Below are 6754 nucleotides of genomic sequence, written 5' to 3'. Positions count from 1 at the left end.
TAATTCAGCGCAATAGCAGTTTCAAATGACAGTAAAACTGACCAATCATATCTTCCCTCTTAGTGAGCGGGCTTAACTGTATGATAATTTCCGCCCACTAGCTAGCTAGTTACCATGGAGCTGTGAACCTTATTTTGTTTGGAAACTTATCTAGGGCGGGCCCAGGTTTAATGGTCACGGTTCGCTACTGATTTAAACATTGGTTCTACTGTTACAGATCATCTTGAAGCTTATAATTTCTTCATGTACTGCTATTTCTAATAGGCTGATCTGTACAGAATAATATCAACTTATTTATGTTGAGCAACAGCAGAGGGAGGTGGAACTCATGTATACTCATGTCTGTTTTACACACTCTCTCGCACACACACTCTCTCCCTCTGTTACGCTGGTGTGTAAGAGGAAGGACGAGACAACTAGCGTCTTGCGATGCACACTTAACATTTAATGAACACAAACACGTAAAGTCCAGCACTAGCGGAGCAAGCACGCTGACGCGATGTTTGCACAGGCATGAACTTTAGACAAAGACGAGCACACGACACTGCGCGAACGCACATTAAATAGGTGAGTTACACAGACCCACGTGACCTCGAGACAAGGCACAGGTGTGACAAACGAACACGCTCACAAACAACCCACACCCACGGAAGTACAAACATGGACATAACAGCACGCAGACGACGTCATGACACGCCCACAGGGAAGGGTCTGGAGCTGTCACCATGACACCCTCTCTCTCTACCTGTCTGTTTCTCATTCTCTCTCTCTCTCTCACACACACACACATTCTCTCTTTCTCCCTTTGATTGTCTCTCTCTCTCTCTCTCTCTCTATATATATATATATATATATATATATATATGTATGTATGTATGTATGTGTGTCTGTCTGTCTGTCTGTCTGTCTGTCTCTGTCCAACTATCTATTTCTCTCTCTATATATACTCTATATATATCGTACTCTCACTCTTGGTATCACACCCTCTTCCTCTCTCTGTTCATAGACTAAACGAAGTGGGTCTTCCTTTCAGTCTTCCATGATTATTAAGAAACATGTATGAATTTACTGCTGTGCTGGTTATTCTCTTCATCATATATTCAAGTATGATTCTTTAATGATGACATAATTAATCATAACTAACATTTTTATGCATATTGTCCCAGTGTTTATTCAATGTGCGGTTTTTATTACTCTTTTGTCCAACAGAGACGGTGAATTGCATAAAGTTTCAACAGGATCTGCAGCTGATAGTCCACCAAAATGCTGAAGAAAAAATTAATTGTAATCATGATGACACCACCTTACTTACGATGCTCTGGTATCGCCAGGATAGAGTTAGTGCTGATCTAGTCCTGATCACTTATAGCTTTGGCCCAACAAGTGAACCCACTTATGAGACTGAATTCAAGGGCCGGTTCAAACTGACTAGGCACAGCACTTTATCTGGAACTCTAACCATCTCTCAACTGAGACCATCAGACTCAGCTGTCTATTACTGTGCTGCCAGTAAGCACAGTGCTGTGGTTAAAATGACTGGCTCACTAAAAACCCTGAAACACAGAATCTAATGTTCTAATGTTACAGTTAAATATTGTTATCTGATGGTATGAAAGCCATAAGCCACCATCAGGCGTTCTGTAGTTGTACCACTGCACATCCTTCTCCAGCATTCACAGATGTGAACGAGTATAAAGAAACTTCAGCTGGTTCAGCAACTTTAAAATATCAGCCAGCAAAGGGAGATCCTAACACAGTTCTTCCTGTTCTAGAAATAGTCTAATGCAGCAGTCACTAACCACTGGGCCGCGGACCGTTACCAGGCCGCACAGAAAAAAAGAAAAAAAAAAATTATATATATTATATATTTTATAATTATAATTATATATATTATATATATTATATATTTATATATATATATATACTACCGTTCAAAAGTTTGGGGTCACCTAGACAATTTTGTATTTTCCCTGAAATCTCATACTTTTATTTATCAAATGAGTTGCAAAAGAAATAAGGTAGAAGTAATGTTTTTTTTGTTTGTTTTTTTTTTATAATTTTCTACTTTAAACTTTGCTTTCGTCAAAGAATGCTCCCTTAGCAGCAATTACAGCATTGCAGACCTTTGGCATTCTAGCTGTTAATTTGCTGAGGTAATCTGGAGAAATTTCACCCCATGCTTCCAGAAGCCGCCCCCACAAGTTTGATTGGGTTGATGGGCACTTTTTTTGTACCATACGGTCAAGCTGCTCCCACAACAGCTCAATGGGGTTGAGATCTGGTGACTGCGCTGGCCACTCCATTACCGATAAAACACCAGCTGCCTGCTTTTTCTCTAAATAGTTTGTGCATAATTTGGAGGTGTGCTTTGGGTCATTGTCCTGTTGCAGGATGAAATTGGCTCCAATCAAGCGCTGTTCACAGGGTATGGCATGGTGTTGCAAAATGGAGTGATAGCCTTCCTTATTCAAAATGCCTTTTACCTTGTACAAATCTCCCACTTTACCAGTACCAAAGCAACCCCAGACCATCACATTACCTCCACCATGTTTGACAGATGGTGTCAGGCACTCATCCAGCATCTTTTCAGTTGTTTTGTGTCTCACAAATGTCCATCTGTGTGATCCAAACACCTCAAACTTTGATTCGTCTGTCCATAACACTTTTTTACCAATCTTCCTCTGTCCAATGTCTGTGTTCTTTTGCCCATATTAATCTTTTTCTTTTATTAGCCAGTTTCAGATATGGCTTTTTCTTTGCCACTCTGCCCTGAAGGCCAGTATCCCGGAGTCGCCTCTTCACTGTAGACGTTGACACTGGTGTTTTGCGGGTACTATTTAATGAAGCTGCCAGTTGAGGACCTGTGAGGCGTCGATTTCTCAAACTTGGGGCTCTAATGTACTTGTCTTGTTGCTCAGTTGTGCAGCGGGGCCTTCTACTTCTCTTTCTACTCTGGTTAGAGCCTGTCTGTGCTCTCCTCTGAAGGGAGTAGTACACACCATTGTAGGAAATCTTCAGTTTCTTGGCAATGTCTCGCATGGAATAGCCTTCATTTCTCAGAACAAGAATAGACTGTCGAGTTTCAATTGAAAGTTGTCTTTTTCTGGCAATTTTGTGAGTTTAATCGAACCAACAATTGTAATGCTCCAGATTCTCAACTAGCTTAAAGGAAGGTCTGTTTTATAGCTTCTCTAATCAGCAAAACTGTTTTCAGCTGTGCTAACCTACTTGCACAAGGGTTTTCAAGGGTTTTCTAAATATCCAATGGCCTCCTTACACAGTAAGCAAACACAATGTACCATTAGAACACTGGAGTGATGGTTGTTGGAAATGGGTCTCCATTAGGGATGGGGAGATTCACCGATTCACATCGGTGATTCGGCACACATGTCTGCGATTCGACTGCACCGGTAGATTCACGTGCATCGGGTTTAATTTGTGAGCGAATTTACGGTGCATCGACTCTAGCCTTTTTGCATCGGCAAATACCATAGTTAAATCGGGTGTTTTGTTTTCCAGTATCTATTCCTTATTCTAACGTATTTACAGAGGCAACATACTTTTTATTTTTATTGATTTATTTTTTTTTCGAGGCAAAATAAATGCACCATCGTGTCCTCAGGTACTGACGCAAACACGCAGACGTACACAACAAAGATGGAGGGAAACGAGAACATTAGCAACGACAAAAATATTTAGTGCACCAAAAAAGACACACAAATCAAACGTGTGGCAATATTTCGGGTTTTTTAAGCGAGGTGCTCAACTTGACAAGACGCACGCAATCTGCAAACAATGCAGTGGGGCTATCAAATACGTTAGTAGCACAACGAACCTGGCGACACACATGAAAAGACGCCACGATATGGACATCTCTGTGGCCGCTACCCCCTCATAAGTCTAGCGGACAGTAGTGTTGCAGATCATAATTTTCACTATGTTAATACAGTACTTTAAAAAACTGTTCATCTTATGTTTTAAACGTTTTGTATAAATATAGATGGAGAAAATAACTGAATAATTCACTTGAATAAATTAATGCTCTGTCTGAATATACTGAATTATGCATTTTTTTATATTATGTATTGGTTTTGCTCCATTGAAACCAACCAGAGGTGAGTTTCCCGAAACGTTCTTAGCGTTAAGTACTTCTTAACCTCATACGTTTCATACGAGGTTACGAAGCGATATGAACGTTTCGGGAAACCCACCCCAGATGCATACATCCCTTAAATTGTTAGAGAGTAAAGTAGAATTGTGCTATTGAGTTAAGAAAACTGATGGGTTAGGCCAATACATCCTCAAACCTCAACTAACTGTATCAAATGATCACTTATCAAACCGAGTCCTCATATAATAAGTCATATCGTTATCAAATCATTTTGAATCGCATCATATCGTGAACAGGAGTGATTTGTATCGCATCGTATCGACAAGGGGTTTCAGAGTATCGCAGTTATATAGTTTCGGTGACAGTGTATCGAGATGTGTATCGAATCTACCTTAGTGGTGAAGATATACATCCTTAGTCTCCATACATCTATGTAGATATTGCATTAAAAACCAGACGTTTACAGCTAGAATAGTCATTTACCACATTAATAATGTATAGTGTATTGATGCATTTAATGTTAGCTAAATTGAAAAAAAAACTGCTTTTCTTTCAAAAATAAGAACATTTCTAAGTGACCCCAAACTTTTGAACGGTAGTGTGTGTGTGTGTGTGTGTGTGTATATATATATATATATATATATATATATTATCAACGATTAGAGTCTGAGTGATGTTTTATTTTGAAAAATATAAAATATTTTGGGATTGTCTCCCAATTACATCAGTCGGAGCATCTGGTGAGTTTTATTTTTATGCGGTTTATATTTGTTTTTATGCCAGTCGTATCATTTTATTTCATCGTATTTACCCCCAGCTGGCCGGCCCATGAAAATATTGTCTGACATGTAACCGGTCTGTGGCACAAAAAAGGTTGGGAACCGTTGGTCTAATGAACCAAATGTGGATATAATAAGTATGGGGTGTATATATGGAATAAACTCTAGTATCTCATTAGTATTTTTAAAAGTATCTAAAAAAGGCAAACTATCAATACTTAAATCGCCTCAACGATGGGACCCTTCCAGCTTTGTTACACACAGAGAGCTTTACTGTTACGGTTAAGATGCATCAACTTCCAACTCCACCCTCACCATCACAGTGATTAAGAAACTAATGTTACAGATAATCTGGAAGCTTATAATTTCATGTCCTGCTCTTTCTAATAATCTCACCAGTACAGAATAATATACACTTATTTATGTTGTGTACCAGCAGAGGGAGATGTTTTGAATTCTATTACCTTTTCTCTTTCTCTCTCTCTCTCTCTCTCTCTCTCTCTCTCTCTCTCTCACACACACACACACACACACTCTATCTTTTTCTCTCTCTCTCTGTCACACACACATATGCTCTCTCTCTCCCTTTCTCTCTCTGTATCTGTATCTCTCTCCCTCTTTCTCACTCTCTTTATCTTGCACTCTCACTCTTAATATCACACCCTCTTCCTCTGTCTGTTCATAGACTAAATTATGTGGGACTTTTCTTTCTTTCAGTCTTCCAGATTATTAAGAAACATGTATGAATTTACTGCTGTGCTAGTCATTCTCTTCATCATATATTCAAGTATGATTCTTTAATGATGACATAATTAAACATAACCACAATTTTTATGCATATTGTCCTAGTGTTTAATCAATATGCTGTTTTGTTTGGTTGTATGTTTGTTTGTTTAATAGTATCACCCTTTTGTTCTACAGAGACGGTGGAATGTGTAACATTTGAACAGGATCTACAGCTGATAGTCCACCAAAATGCTACGGCAAATATCAATTGTAGCCATAATGACAGCTTATTAATTTTGATGTTATGGTATCGCCAGGAAAGGGCTACTGCAAATCCGACCCTGATCGGTTTTGGATACAGCACAGGTAAACCGATTTTTGAAACTGGATTCGAGGACCGGTTCATTCTGACCCGGCACAGCATTTTATCTGGAACTCTAACCATCTCTGAACCGAGACCGTCAGACTCAGCTGTCTATTACTGTGCTGCCAGTAAGCACAGTGCTGTGGTTAAAATGACTAGCTCACTAAAAACCCTGAAACACGGGATCTAATGTTTCAGTTAAACATTATCTGATTTTGATTCAAGACTCTGAAGTACCTTCAGAGGGGGGCTGGGGGGGGATCCCAGCATAATTGGCAAAGGCAAGGTACACCATGGACAGGTGACCAGTCCCACACATGACCAACACAAATGCACACACTCACAACTATGGGCAATTCAACCTAACACACGTCTTTGGACTGTGGGAGGACACTGGAGAAAACCCACACAGGCACAGGAAGAACTTGTAAACTCCACACAGAGCAGACCAAACCAAGAATCAAACCAGACCGCCTCACTGTGAGGCAACAGCACTAACCAGCTAACCACCACAACAACATGCCACCCCTCCAAAGTAACTAGAGTTAATATTTGTCTTCACAAGTAGCAATATCTGATGCACATGTGTCAAATAAACCACAACCCTAACCCTAACCATTTAATTTTTCAATAGGGTATTTAAAAAAAATAAAGACTGTTGTTGCATGTACCCCCTTAAACTATATTGTGACAAATAGAGGAGCTTATTTATTGTTATTTATTGTGTATGGAACACCCTACCCCAAAGCAACCCATGGTATAAAGACAGAGGGT

The sequence above is a fragment of the Brachyhypopomus gauderio genome, chromosome 17 (genome assembly GCF_052324685.1).
Source record: "Brachyhypopomus gauderio isolate BG-103 chromosome 17, BGAUD_0.2, whole genome shotgun sequence".
Classification (NCBI taxonomy): domain Eukaryota; kingdom Metazoa; phylum Chordata; class Actinopteri; order Gymnotiformes; family Hypopomidae; genus Brachyhypopomus; species Brachyhypopomus gauderio.
The sequence above is the reverse complement of the archived record's forward strand: the minus strand, read 5'-3'. Positions refer to the sequence as shown.